Source organism: Mus caroli, chromosome 6, assembly GCF_900094665.2.
Source record: "Mus caroli chromosome 6, CAROLI_EIJ_v1.1, whole genome shotgun sequence".
NCBI classification, from domain to species: domain Eukaryota; kingdom Metazoa; phylum Chordata; class Mammalia; order Rodentia; family Muridae; genus Mus; species Mus caroli.
Window position 1 is genome coordinate 42,780,682 of NC_034575.1, and position 15,064 is coordinate 42,795,745.

A 15,064-nucleotide genomic window follows, 5' to 3' on the forward strand; every position below is an offset into this window, starting at 1 on the left:
CAGCTCTGCAGCTTTCCAGGCCCATCCTTGAATAGCATCATCACCCAAGAAAAGGAGCAGAGCAGCATCAGATCCTGAGCCCACTTCACACTGCTGTCCTTATTTAGCTCCCGGGCTGGCCAACTGCCTTCTAATATGAGCCCCCAGACATCCCTCTCTTCCTTCCCTGAAGACAAATGAGCTGCCTCTCTGAGTTCTTATAGGACCCTAACTGGCATTGTCAGCAGCATCACTGCAGGATCCCTGTCTTCCAGGGATAGCAGTTCAGCCAGTTTTAGCCTCTAACCATGAAGCAAGTGAGAAGTCGGGAAGGGGAGAGAAGCTCACAAGGGAAATATCCACCCTACACAGACAACCTGATTCTGTGACTAGNATCCTCAGTTCTGACTACAGATTCACCAGAGAGCCATAGAGCCACATATTTTTATGGTTAGGCTTTCCTTTCTGGTCCTTGGACACTGGGTGTCACTAAAACTGCTGTGCCTAGAAACTCCCTAATTCTACCTTATAGTTCCTGCCTTCTATTTCACATCATATCTACCTAGCTACAAGTCAACAGAACCAGAGAAACTAAGTTTCTACAAGAACAGGGGAGACAGATACTAAGAATGGGAAGGACAGTCAGCATGTAGGAAGAGATTTAAGAAAGCCATCTATTCACATGATGGGCTNGTNNGTAGCTCCCAGGTCTGGTGAGGTCCATGACTGGAGTGATTGGAAGAAACAGGACTGAGTGTGAGATATCTTCATGAGTCAAAACAAGCTTGTTGTAGGGGGCACCTGGATTTGAACCAGGGACCTCTTGATCTGCAGTCAAATGCTCTACCCCTGAGCTATACCCCCACCTGTTTATTAATGTCTCATGGGCACTCAGAACCTGCATGGCCACTCCCTGCCCGCTACCGTCTGGCATGTGCACCTGCCAGTGCTCTGTCATCATCTGCTTCCTCATATGAGGCCCAGCCCTGAGCTGCTTCTGACTGCCATGTCCTCATGAATGACCAGCACTCTCCTGCTGAGGTCCTCCCTGAGGCAGGAGGCTTCAGCTGGTGCTGCTTCAACCTCAACACAAATAAACCCACATGCAACACAAGGGCTACTTAGCTGGCCTCTGGAGGAGCTATATCAGTAGAGCAGAGCACAGAGTATCCTGACACTGTGGCCTGTCCCTGAGCCTTCAAACCTGTCACCACTACACGAACTTATTTTCATCTATTTGCTAATCAAAATATATGCACAATTTGATTATTTTGAAAAATCAATGTTATTTTTTAAAGATTACTAGGAAAACATCCACATGTATCCAGTTCATTGCTCCTGTCATCCAATGGGATCCATTCCCCATAGGGTTAGCCATCTCTGCTAGTCTAGCCTGTGCACTTAGGGAAAAACACGAACAGCGTGCTTTCTCTTATGTCATCTTGTCTACATCATGTCTAACTAATCTACTTGTGGATGAGATCATAACTTCACATCCTCTTCCATTCTGACTTTCCGAATCCAATCATGTCCCAGCTTTTGGTTGGATGACTCTGTGTTTATATCACGATGATTTGTTCACTGATGTCAGTCATTCTAAACAAGATCAAGATAGTTGGTGGGACTTTTGCTTTTCCTTGAGTTAATGGCAGCCTCATGCTTAAACTCTTTCATTTCTTTCAACACCTTCCATACATGTTGAGTTCTCTATGAAATATCTTCGCAATAAAAAATATTTATAAAAAATATCTTTCTGAACAACTTTCCGTGCATAGATCACCAATAATAAACATCTGTACTTTCTGTTTCCTGTAGTGACCCAGGTTCCTGCTACTTCTGTTCTGGTTGCTCACAAACCATCCTGCACAGCCAAGGCACTGTGGNTCCCTCCACCTTCACCAGGTAATTCTTCCTCTCCACCATCTCTTCTGTGTGGAAGTGTCTCTTTTCAGATTTCTAGTTCTTCAGAGTTTCTTATCACAATGACATTTTTTGGGGGGAGAGGAGAACGCTTCTGATAAGACGCGAATAAAGTAAAATGTCTAGCCCTTCTATGCATGTTAAGACCTATACTTCTTCCCACATGCTATACTGATAGTCTGTACATTTAATTTAAATATTTTTCATACAATAATATGGTGGTTTGAATGAAAATGGCCCCCATAGACATATTTAAATGCTAGGTCCCCAATCACTGGAACTATTTAGGGACGTTTGAGAGGTAGGACTGTGTAGGAGGAAATCTGTCACTGAGTGTATAATTTGAGATTTGAAAATCTCCATCAGACCCAGACCCTCTGCTTCCTGCTTGTGTGTCAGATGTAAACTCTCAGTTTGTGCTCCAGTGACAAGGCTGCCTACGTGCTACCATGCTTCTCACCATGGCCATCAAGGACTAAACTTAAAAATGGTAAGCAATTCTCCAGTTAAGTGCTTCCTTTGATGATAATTTCCCTTGATGATGATGTGTGTTCATGGCAATAGTGTAGTATAATAACCGTGTGTTTGCCAGTATAGTAACAGAAAACAGTAGGAGAAAGTTGATAATGGGGCCTGGGTGGTTATTATAACAGGACCTAACGATGCTGCTTGTTGGAGGAATGTGGGAATTGACAGGACATTAGATTAGGAAAGCAGTTGAACACACAGGCTGTAACAAGGCCTCCCCTCAAAAATACAGCAGATGTGCAGCTTGGCCTCCATGTGGAGACAGGGCTATCCCAAAGGCTATTGCCTGTATATGGGATATGAATCCTAGATGGGCTGCCATGTCTGGCCTCAGTGGGAAAGGATTCATGTAGCCTGGTAAAGACTTGATATGCCACAGTGGGGAATACAGAGGGAATATGCACCTGCTCAGAGGAGAAGGAAAATGGAGATAAGGATTGTGGGGTGTGGTGACTATGAGGGGGCAGTGAGCAGGATGTAGTGTAAATAAGTAAAAAAAAAAAAGTAGGAAAGTAATGAATAGCAGTTGAAAGCTATACTTGTGAAGTAATGGGCCTTACTAGCAGGAACTTGGAAAATATAGCTCAGGGATAGGAGATTGTTTTATATAGTTACAAATGTGTCAGAGGGGAAGACTATTTGCATTATTAACAAATATTGGCAAAACATCGGTCTGAAATTGTCGTTTTAAATATCTACAATGGACTAAATAGAACAGTTTTGGATCAATACTGTTAGCAGAGGAGATTTCAAGACAACCTAGTGTTGACTCTTTCATATGGTTACGACTTATCACTCTTTTGCAGATCTGAAGTGGAAAGGAAAAGATGGGCAAATGAAACATAAAATTGTTGACACTGCTTCCTTGGACTTATCCACCAGCTTTGGCTCTTACAGCCTTTCTGCCTCCTCTTCAGCACAGCACTCTGACCTTGGGTGTAGGGGTTTGAGGAAGGGATCTCATTTACTACTGAGTGCTGCACAGTCTCTCACCCTCTCTACACTGCCCATTTGTGGGTCTCTGTGTTAAGGTCCATCTACTGCAAGGAGAAACTCCTCCAATGTGACCTGTCTAAAGCACTGATCTGTGGGTGGAGCAGTCCATCATTAGCAGTCATTTTATTGCAGTATTCCTTTAGCAGAACATTAGTAGTAGGTTTTCTTCTAGGATCCACGACCTAGCTAGACCCAGGATCAAGGTTAGGACAGCAGGATTACATATCTGTACCATCTAATTTAGTGGGCCTTTTTGCCAGATTTTTAAAAGTTATGGTTAAACATATGACATTGTTTCACAGGCTCTTCCAAAGGCTATTGGTTCTTCTCCACAACATACTGGTAAGAACCTATTGCTGAGGGAAATATTTATGATATTTTCAATAATTCATTGAGATGTAATACACTGTATTTGGATCATATTCACCTTCAACTCCTTCTTTTATCTCTGTTATGCAGAGCCATCCCACCTTTGTACCCCAGGCTCTGTGTCCTCCTACTGGTGTTGTCCATCTGCTTCTGGGGCAGAAGTGTTCTACTGCAATAAATAGACTTACCAAGAGACACTCCCTTAGAGAAAACAATTATCTCTCCCTCAAAGCCATCAATTTTTTAACACACAGCCCTCTGTGGGTGGCTTGTGTAGGTAGTTCTGCAGAATGACATAAATGCAGACTTCCAGATGTTTGTGTTTTGTCTCAGCTGTTTAACAGGATAGGAGGGTGTTGGTCATCACAAGGTGACAGACAGATGAGCAGAGCTGGCTTAGGGCTGGGCCTCAAATGACAAAGCAGATGATTTCAGAGTACTGGAAAGTACACATGTTGAGGAGTGGCCATACAGCTTCAGAGATGTTTATAAGATAGACATGAAGCAGATGGGGGTATAGCTCAGGGGTGGAGCATTTGACTGCAGATCAAGAGGTCCCTGGTTCAAATCCAGGTGCCCCCCTTCTTATCGTCTCCTTAATACACAAGAGACCAAATGAGAAGTATTGGCTCACACAGAGCTGACTAACAGATTGTGCTCCTGTATGCTCTGTATTCTGCTCACATCTGGTCTCTATACTGTTCTCTGAGAGGAGCTAGTATAGCACCCACTGTGAGACCCATCCAGATCACATGTTGTGGCACAGGTTGCACTCCAAGGCTCTGTAAGGCTCACTCTGTGCAGAAGATCACAGAGAAGGGTCCTATGAACCTGAGGAGTGGCTTCTTCCTCTGGGAATTTCCATAGCTGTCCCATCAGGAAGTCCCTCCAGAGCCTCCTATAGGGTGATCCTTCGTTCCACATCCCTCTAACCTATGCTGTGGCTCCTGCTCCGTCAGAGGCTAGAACCAATCTATGAATTTGACTCCTATGTATACTAAGACTCTGAGGAAAAAGGAAAATGGCTGATCTCTCTTTATCTATTCACGGTGGCTGATAAGTGACCATAGCTAATGAGGTCCATGTATGTCACTGAGTGAATAAATGATGGAGTGAAGTGATGAGCACCCTGCTGATGTCCTGGAGGATAAAGTTCTCTCTGGGTTGCAGATTGGGCTAATGAAGACCCAGAACCCTCAGCTCTTGTCTTGGCCACTTACGAAAAATTAATTGTGAACTGAAGGAATCCACTATGATTAAGTGTCTTCCTAGATCCCAAGGGCAGATCTGCAGCACACCCAGAGAGAGAGGGGTGCATTTGGTTGGGCTTTTCAAAGTTGGAGGGGAGAGGGGTGGAGGGAAGACTTTAGTAGAAAAATCCTTCCAGGTTCAAGATCAGTATAGGAAGCAGTAGATCATGAACATAGAGCAAGTTGGATGTGGTACCAAGTTGGAAGAGGTGATATGAGAGGCCTCTTTAGCTATAAAATGGGGGTATAGCTCGGGGTAGAGCATTTGACTGCAGATCAAGAGGTCCCTGGTGCAAATCCAGGTGCCCCCTTTCTTAAATATGATTTTGGTACTGAACTTGCCACATCCACCTTATTTGGGTCTTCCATGAACCTAGGAGATCTCCATTAGTTGAAGTTTCTTGAGTAAACTGCGTAGCCTCCCACTCTGGGCTGCATAATACAAGGTAATTTGAGACCTTCACACAAGGGCACAAACTCACAAGACTCTGAATCTATGCACCACCCACCCCCCTCCTCAGGTTTGCACAATGAAACAGAAAATGATGAAAGGACAAAATGTAATAAATTTTCCCATAAAGGAAGATGTGGGCTTCCATCCTAAGTTTCTACAAGTCATCCTTAGAATGGTTGAGTGTCGCAGGAAGTGTCAAAGAATTTTACACCAAAGGGAAAATCTTATAGTCTACCCTAGCCTACAAGGAGCAGGTGATATATACAGCACAAGCTAACATCATGGTCATTAACTTGTCAATAATAGTACTTAACACTAACAGAAAATAAGACCTTTGTGGCTCCAGGACACCCCTGACTAACAATTCAAAGGTAAATATCCCAGACCTGGCACAGAAGTGTCTTCTTTGGCAATCTATGGCTTCTTGGATGAGCATAACTCCCTGTGTAGGGAAATTTCAGTCAAACCCTGGTGTTCTGAGACCCCTAGGACTATACAGGTATTGTCATTGCTCACAGATGGATGCCCACTAGCACATGCTCACTATATCCTCTTGGTGAAGACACCACACATATTAGTCACAGACACGGTGATCCTAGTTGGCACTGACCAGGAAGCATCCTCCTTGTTGGCTAGCTTTGGTGGAACTGGAAGGAGCTTTGTAAAGTCACCAACAGTCTTGCCAAGCTGTGGGCTCTGTGAACTGCAATGATGACCTGCATGGCAGGTTATGAGGCTGAAACCCCCTTTTGTTGGGTTCAAAACATCATGTGTTCTAAGAACACAACACAAGTGGGATAGGGTAGGCCAGGAGCAAATATCCTCATTGCCCACTCGAGAAAACCTACACCAGGTTCACTGGAAACAGTACGTTAGATGACCTACCTGTGTCTCTAAAAACCTCTAGGGATATTTCAGATATACTTGTTTATACCTACTAATTTTATATAAGCCACTTCATGCTAAAGATGTGAAAAATCATTGCTTAAATCTGGCCCAAGCAAGACCCAAGTCATAGTGAACAAGTCATAGCAGAGTTCACATTAAAGATTCAGGGACTCTTGTGCCAGCCTTCCTGAGCAGGGATTGAGCAGCCTCTATTGTCTCTCATCTTCCTCCCTGTTGTGAAATCCCTCGGTGTAGCAGCAGAAGAAATAACCTGAAGAATGTCTCCATCCTCAAAATTGTGGAGACGTGAGAGTCAGAGAGACTGCTGGATGGTCTCCAGAGTGTGACATGGCCAGCAGTGTGCCCAGCAGAGCACAACCTTTACTCAGGGATTGCATGAACTGTAAGCAATTGCCCTGCCAATGACTGATGCCCTGGTACCTGTGTAGACTCTCCTCATTAGCAATACTTCCCTGCACCTCCTCACCAGGGATGCTCTGTGACTTCTCATCTCTAGCACCCTAGGAAACCTGACTCACCACTAATGAAAATTAGTATTAAAGAGAGATAGGGACACTGAAAATTCCCAACACTGGTGATGTGTGTGTGTGTGTGTGTGTGTGCATTGTTACAATTGCATGTGTGTTTAGGTATGAGTCTGTACGTACCTGTTTGTGTGTTTCTGTGTGTGTGTGAGAGAGAGAGAGAGAGAGAGAGAGAGAGAGAGAAAGAGAAAGAGAGAGAGAGAGAGAGAAAGAGAGAGAGAGAGAGATTTTCTCTGTGGGTGTGCATGTATGGTGTGTTTGTACATGTGGGCATGTGTTTACCATGGAGCATGTGGAGAGCTCAGGGAAAAGTCTGAGGTATCAGACCTCACCTCCTGCTTTATTTGATGCAGAGTTCCTTGCATTGCTTTCAACAGGGATACTCATTCCCGGCTAAGTCCCCATGAGCTTCCAGAAAGAGTCTCCTGTCTTCAACTCCCATCTTCCTGTACAACTGTTTGGATATCATCTGTGTGCCTGTATGTTTGTGTTTTTCATGTGGGATAGAAAAGTATACATACAAATACATATCCACATTCTCAGGCTTGTGCAGCAAGCGTGAATACCTGCTGAGACAGCACACTAGACAACATTGTGGTGATGTGATTATTGTTTTCACTTTCGATTTTATGCAGTTCTATCCACCCTGAAGAAATAGATGAGGCCACTATACAGTGGAAGGATCTGCATTCTCTCTCTGTGCCTTCAGCAAATACGTGTGAAGTTGTCAATGGTATGCCCTGCAGCTCCAGCCTTGTCAGGCTCTGGTTAGCTTTTCACACATGCTGTCTGTAGAAAGTTGGGGTCTTTGCTGGGAATATTGTTCTGTGGAGTGAACCTTCAAACACTGAAACATGACTGCCACAGCACAGATTCTGACCATAGAACAGGTGCCAGCCAACAGCCACCATTGGATGGTCACCAGGCCAAGGAGCAGCCTGGAATCCAGGTGGCTTCTGTGCTTTACCCTCATAATTTGGGACCCACAATCACCAGTTCTGAAGTTTCCACTGGAGTTCTCCAGTTGATACAGAAATCAGCCCACTCTTTATCCCCCTTCATTTAGGGATATTGTCTGCTGCCCACTTCACTTGCTGGGCTGGCTTCCTTCCATACAGGGTTCTAGATGCAGAAACTGGGGGTTGGTGAGATGGTTCAATGCTTAAGAGCACTGACTGCTCTTCCAAAGGTCCTGAGTTCAAATCCCAGCAACCACATGGTGGCTCACAACCATCTGTAACAAGATCTGACGCCTTCTTCTGGTGCATCTGAAGACAACTACAGTGTACTTATTTAAATAATAAATAAATCTTAAAAAAAGAAAAGAAAAGAAACTGGTTCTTTCTACTGAAGCTGCCATGGCCTAGAATTAGTGACATCACTTCCCCTTCTAATTATGATGACAACTTGGTACCTGAAAGACTAGGGATCCAAGGGACGCACACACACAGCAGCTGGGATGCATCTTACACTGGTGACCGAGTGCATGAGTGACGACAGATCTCCTCCCTCTGTGTGGTGAATCCCAGTCACTGGGGTGTCTTCTAANTCACATACTGTATGTGGTAGGAGGGGAACCTGGTAGGNCACAAGTGATCAAGTCAAGGTAAACACGGCCTTTATTCTGGTCTCTGAAGCCACAAGCATTTTGTCATAGTCTCACCACTGGGGACTTTAAACCCTGAACAGAGAAATTGTAGGCTGAAGAACAAAGAAAGAAGAGAAGAAACCAATGTAAGAGATTTGTCCACCAAGAAAACAGAGACAGGACTAANGGGTGGAAATATGAGACATGACTGAAGGGCTGGAGCCTGGAGCAATGACTTGATGCTTAAGACCACATGTTGTTTTTGTAGAAGACACAGGTTTGGTTCATAGCACCCATTGGCATCTCACAACAATTTCTAAGTCCAGGTCCAGGAGGTCTGAAATGCTTTTCTGGTTCCTCTGGGCACTAGGAAACCATGTGTTGTACAGACATACATGCAGACAAAACAGCCACACAAGTAAAATGTAAAAATCAAAACAAAACCTGAAGGATAGGGTTTGTTGATGCACAGTGGGGGAGAGTGGGACAAAGTGACCCACTGACTTTGCCTCAGAATAATTCGACAGTCTCAGATTCAGGATATCCCTCCGAATGTTAGGTTTATGGAGCGACTAATTAAGAACTTCTGAAATAGACATAGATTGTTAAGCATTAATGAGACTCTCTCATATGACTGATATCTGATGTGTGCAAAGCATGTTGACAGGGTCCTAGGAGGGACAGTGCTGGAGGTGACTGGTAAGCAGAACACTAAAAAGCGAAGACAATTATAGGCTTGTAGATGAAGAGAGGCAGCAGTAGGAGTTTGCTGGATTTGAACTCAGAATTTGAGTCTACAGTCCAGCAGTCAACTAAGGAACACCCCTGTTGTGTGAGGTTTCCCTAGCACATTTCGCCTGTGTGACCCTGAGTAGATCCCATAATATTTTGTATAAGTCACTAAACCAGACTCATCACCAGCTGACTCAGACTCTCTGTTTCCTGCTCAATTCCTAATGGCCCCTCATTCATCTCACAGGTTCTTTCCCACCATGAAAATTCTGAATTCCTACAATAAATCAGGGGCTCTGCCTTCTCCTCAGTTAGGACTTGTGGGTGTAGGGAACAAGTTGAGGAATCAAGGCTTGTCAGCAGAGTTCCCACAAGAATCATGAGTATCTGGTGATGTGACTATTTTTCAAAAGCCACAATCACAATGCTGCTTGATAACACAGATCTGGACACACTAGGCTTCTGTGGGACAGGCTTCATTTTTCTGGGATGCCCTTTTCCATGTAAGAGAATTTACCTGGCATCACTTCAGTCAAAGCAGTCTTCACAAAGACCATCCAAGCTACACTGCCGAGATGTGTCTGATGGGAAGGCTCTGGGTTCTGGGTTCTCTACTCTCCTTGAACTAAGTTAGTCGAGGCCTCCTGCCATGGAGAGAGATCTGTTTCACTTTTTTCTTTTTTTCTTTTTTTTTTTTTTTTTTTTTTTTTTTTTTTTTGGTTTTTCGAGACAGGGTTTCTCTGTGTAGCCCTAGCTGTCCTGGCACTCACTTTGTAGACCAGGCTGGCCTCGAACTCAGAAATCCACCTGCCTCCTGAGTGCTGGGATTAAAGGCGTGCGCCACCACGCCCGGCACTTTTTTCAACAGCAAAGTGTTATCTGCATTGCCTCTGAATTCTCTCTCTGAACCACTCAGTTTTCATGGGAAGTCAAACCCTTCTCATAGAATCTATGACAAGAGAAGCTTGTCACAAATAGCTCACACAGTCATCGCTTTACTCTGAAACAGCCTTTCAGCTCTGCAAGTTCATTTGTATCCTACTGGGTCATTATCATAATCACTTTCCACACTTTCAATACTATTCCTTCAGTATATTTCCAGCAGCGAGCATCCTGTAGGTCCTGTACTTTGGACTCAAACCACCCAACCCAGTGACATCATAAAGTACCAATCTTACAAAAGGAGCAAATCGNCTTCCTAAGTGAAAGAGCATCTCCTCAACAGCTGACATTAGCAAGTTGGTGACTGAAAAGTTCAGCAATCCTCTGCTGATGTCTTTTGTCTCCTACAAGTCTTTGCCTTCAGATAGTGTTTGTCCATGCTAGCACAGCCTCAGCCTCTGTCCACCCCCATCTTAGCCTGCCAATAGAGTCTTGAAACTCAGAATGCAGTTCATCACTCAAAAAGAAGGTAGAACTCAGCAGAGATAAGATCTCTGCAGTATACAGTGTGCTAATGTGCCTTGGGGGTTCCAGCCTTTGAGCCAGTGGATGTTTAGAAGTGTAATCAATGACAGTAAATGGGGGCATAATAACACTGATTCCAGAGGCCTCAGCAAATGAAGACTTTCTAACATCGTGGGTTAACCTGCCTAAGATGAATGGTAAGTCAGTAACCAGACATAAATAAGGGGGCACCTGGATTTGAACCAGGGACCTCTTGATCTGCAGTCAAATGCTCTACCCCTGAGCTATACCCCCACTTGTACTAGTGTATGCAGTTAATGATCTTCATCTGAGTGATGATAAACTATGGCTGACTATAAAGTTAAATTACAGATGCTCACAGACCCACTTTCCAGAAGTTGCCAGACCTGACTGGTGAGATGCCTTCCTCAGTTCTGCAGCTTTCCAGGCCCATCCTTGCATAGCATCATCACCCAAGAAAAGGAGCAGAGCAGCTGCAGACCCTGAGCCGCTTCACACTGCTGTCCTGGGTTAGCTCCTGAGATGGCCAACTATCTACCACCTGAGCCCGAGACACCCCTGACAGACGGGCTGTCATTCAAAAGTTCTCACAGGGCCCTAGCTGGTACTGTCAGCAGCATCACTTCAGGATCCCTCTCTGCCTGGTACAGCAGCTCAGCCAGTCTTTAGCTTCTGAGGGTGAAGTAAGTGATCAGTGGGCTCTGGAAGGGGGAGAGAAGCTCTCAGGGGAAATGTCCACCCTATACAGACCACCCAGTTTTCTGATTTGTCTACTCATTCTTGACCACAGGTTTACCAGAGGGTCAGGAAGGGAGATACTTTTATAGTTAGGCTCTCCTTCCTGATCCCTGGACATTGTCTTCCTCTATAACTGCTATGCCTGGAAAAGTGCAGAATTTTCTGTCATAGTCTTGTCTTGTCTTTATGAATTCAAGAGAACTAAAGAAGTTAGATATGTGCTGGAATAGGGGAGACAGATATTAATAACAAGGACACCCAGCCTGACGGAAGAGATAGGAGGAGACTATTCATCTACATGACAGGTGTTCAATGGAGCCTGGAGCTCCCATCTTGGCTGAGATGTGAATGAAAGAAACATAGGACTGAGTGTGTATGTGATGTAAATATATGGTAGGAGTACCAGGATTTGGACCAGGGACCTCTTGATCTGCAGTCAAGTGTTCTACCCCTGAGCTCTATCCCTTTCCTTTCAGGCATTTCTAATAAGTGTCTTTCACCTTCTACATCCCTAAAAACTAGGTTTTTTGTTGTCTCATGAGACTTGGTAAAACAAGTTGTACTGCCACTACAAACAACCCAGAGAGGTGCCTCTCCTGCCTACAGTGTCTCCAGTTCTGTCCCTGCTGTCATGTGAGCACTCTCCCTGGAAACACGAGGACAGAAGCTATTACAAGGGTCTTTAGATTTATATGTCTGACTTCCTCAGTAAAGTAACAAGCACTTGGTTTTGAAGAGACCCTAATGTTTTTTGGGCCACATGTGGTACCTGCATGTAAAAACATCTCTCCAGCCCTTGTATGGTTTGTGTGTTAGACTCTAAGGTTGATTGCTGGATAGCTAGTGAAAATGTCTCTTCGGGCCTGAGTGGTTCATTGAAGAGCTCTTAGAAGCATCAGGAAGATAGCTGAACAAGTGGATGAAGAGGGCCTTTGGTTTAGAACTAGGTAATGCTGAAGCTATGGGCCCCACCTTGCCGCTCAGATCTACCCCCAAAGCATGATGGTTTTAATCTGATATGTGTGTGATGATTTGAGTAAGAATGGTCCCATAAGCTCAAATATTTGAATTCTTGGTCCTCAGTTATTGGAATTGTTTAGGAAGAATTAGAAGGTATTGAAGTTTTGAAGTAAGTGTGTTACTGGGGTTAGGCTTTGAGATGTCAAAAGCCTGATGAAGGTGCAGGCTTGTAACTCATGTAAGCTCTCAGCACCATACCTGCCTGCCAGTCACCCCACTCCCTACATGATGATCATGGATTAACCCTCTTAAAATGTAAGCAAGTACCCAATTAAATGTTTCCTTTTATAAGTTGCCTTTGCCATGGCTCCTCACAGAAATAAAACAGTAACTAGGACAATGGGTTTTGTATTTGCCAAAGGATCTTGTACAATTATATTCAGAAATGAAATGTTTTTCAAGTTTATCAAGAAAAAAATCTCCCTCTTTTTTGTAGCACCTCAGTAGTGCTAATGCCTTCCTATTTCTAAAATGGATTCATTCTGGCTCTATTTTCTAGTCTGTCTGTGTGCCCTTAATTAAATAAATTCACTCTTCTACAGTTTGTCTAATTTAATGCAGTCAGGAAATCAGTAACTGACTGGCTTCTGTAGATTAGGATTGTAAGTCATATATATATGCCTTCTGCTAGACTCATTTTTCAAATATATTTCTCTCTCAACTTTTGTTTGAATTGTCTTCCATGTTTCTATCATGATGATTAGGTAATTGTATTCATGGATTATCTAGATGGTGTTAAGTGGGGCTACAATTCTGGGTAGACGCGTTGCTTTAATAGAAACTAGTGGCATTATACTTAAACATTTTCACGGAGTCAGCTAGATTCATGTTGATTTTAAATCTAATCTAGCTGACAATCAAGATTAAGTAACATCACTGCACCCTCTGTGAACCTTACACTACACCCCTGGTTTCTAAAGTCTGCTCTCCTTGGACTGCAAGTTGTTCCAGCCTCTGTTTCTAATCAAGAAACCACAGACACTGTTCTCAATTAGGCCTTTTCTTTTGAAATGCGTTTGTGTTTGCCCAAGCTGAAGCCTGTACGGAGTGAGGTCCGTCCAGTTGTCCGTTTGCAGACCACTTGGCTCTTCTCAGTGGTGCTAATGACTATCAGCTGCTTTCCACTTTACCCATCTGCAGCTTTAACCTTCATCGCACCTTTCCCCTTCAGTGCATGCTTTTATTATTCTGCTCCACTTGCTGCTTTCTGTTCGCCTGGATGAGAGCAGTGGACAGTAACAGTGATACAGCTTGAATCCCATTAGTCCATTACTTTTGAATTCAGCCTCATTCGAGTTCTCAGGCCAGTGTGACACAGAGCAAAGCCAGATTACTTGCCAGAATGAAGGGCCACTAGTCCTTGTCCTCCTCATTCTCCTCTGAAACCTCATGAACTGGGGCTTCTCTTTGCATCGTTCTCAGCATTCTGATCTTCTCTGCTCCTATTAATCCCTGCTTATGGCATCACACAGCTTCTCTGGGCCACACCTCCAAATGCTTCCACGTTCCTCCTCCAAAAACAGCTTCAAGGCCTATGAAGCTTGGCTCCCCACAGCCCCACACCTTGGCTACAGTTTCCTAGATTACTTAATTTTCTTGGTGTTGTGACCAAATTTCTGACAAGAAGCAAGTTAAGGGAGGGAGAGTTCATTTTAGCTTATGATGGATATTCAGTACATCATGTGTGGGGGAACATGTCAGCAGGAGCATGTGGCAGATGGTCATATGGCATCCTCAAGTCAGGAACCAGAGATGAATGTCTGTGCTTAGCTCATTTTCTCCATTTTTAGTCTTGGGGCCAAGCCCTTGGGACAATGCCACATATATTCCTCTTCAGTTAAATCTTTCGGGAAACATTCTTATAGACACTGTTAAACCTGAGATTCGCAAGGGAAAAAAAAAAACAAATCCACAATTGTCCAATAAAGGCAAACTGTATTTCAGGATGCACCTGGGACTGGCTAGCCGATTGTTTCATCTCAAGTTGGGATTTGAGAGACCAGCGTCTGCTAGACTCTTGAAGTCTCTTTTATAGGAGAGATAAGGTATTCACAGGGGTGAGAGAGTTGGCTATTATACGTTGTTAGAAAGATACAATGAAAGGGAAACCCGAGGGTATATTTTCATGTAGTTGTACATCTGGTCAAGCTGATGAGGAAGGTTAACCATCACACACGCTATAGAAGCTGTTTGTGAACACATGGCCAAGTGTAGTCACAGAGAGTGACTACAAGCCTTCTGCCTCAGAGTGCCTTTCACACCCTCCTAGGTCACAGAGGCTTCCCAGAAGTCATGGTGCTACTTCAAATGCACTCCACTTTTCCCATTTCACTCTCTGCAGAAACGTCCAGGGGGTAGAAACTGCAGTCATGAGTTCTTCAGACACAGTCACAAGCTAAGCTGTCCTTGTGAATGGAAATTCAAAGGGAGCTAAGGACCCTATTTATTCAGAGTTGGTAGCCATGTGTGTTGAGACAAAACTTGCACAGAGAAGGGCAGACAGAAGGCTGTAAGGATCAGCGCTCTGGAGGAGACAGCCATGCCTGGAGAAGCTCACCTGTGGATGCTTCCAGAGAAGCTCAGTCTGTTTCTTCTTCTTCTTCCCTCGCAGTACAACTCCAGCATTTTG

At 44.2% G+C, this 15,064-nt stretch overlaps 3 non-coding genes across 3 annotated transcripts; 1 reads left to right on the forward strand and 2 right to left on the reverse strand.

Annotated features, from left to right (window-relative positions):
* Positions 1-771: 771 nt before the first annotated feature.
* Trnac-gca lies at positions 772-843 on the reverse strand. Its single transcript has one exon. It is a non-coding gene; the product is annotated as a tRNA-Cys (tRNA).
* Positions 844-4,302: 3,459 nt separating this feature from the next.
* Trnac-gca lies at positions 4,303-4,374 on the forward strand. Its single transcript has one exon. It is a non-coding gene; the product is annotated as a tRNA-Cys (tRNA).
* Positions 4,375-10,878: 6,504 nt separating this feature from the next.
* Positions 10,879-10,950, reverse strand: Trnac-gca. Its single transcript has one exon. It is a non-coding gene; the product is annotated as a tRNA-Cys (tRNA).
* Between the last annotated feature and the right edge of the window lie 4,114 nt (positions 10,951-15,064).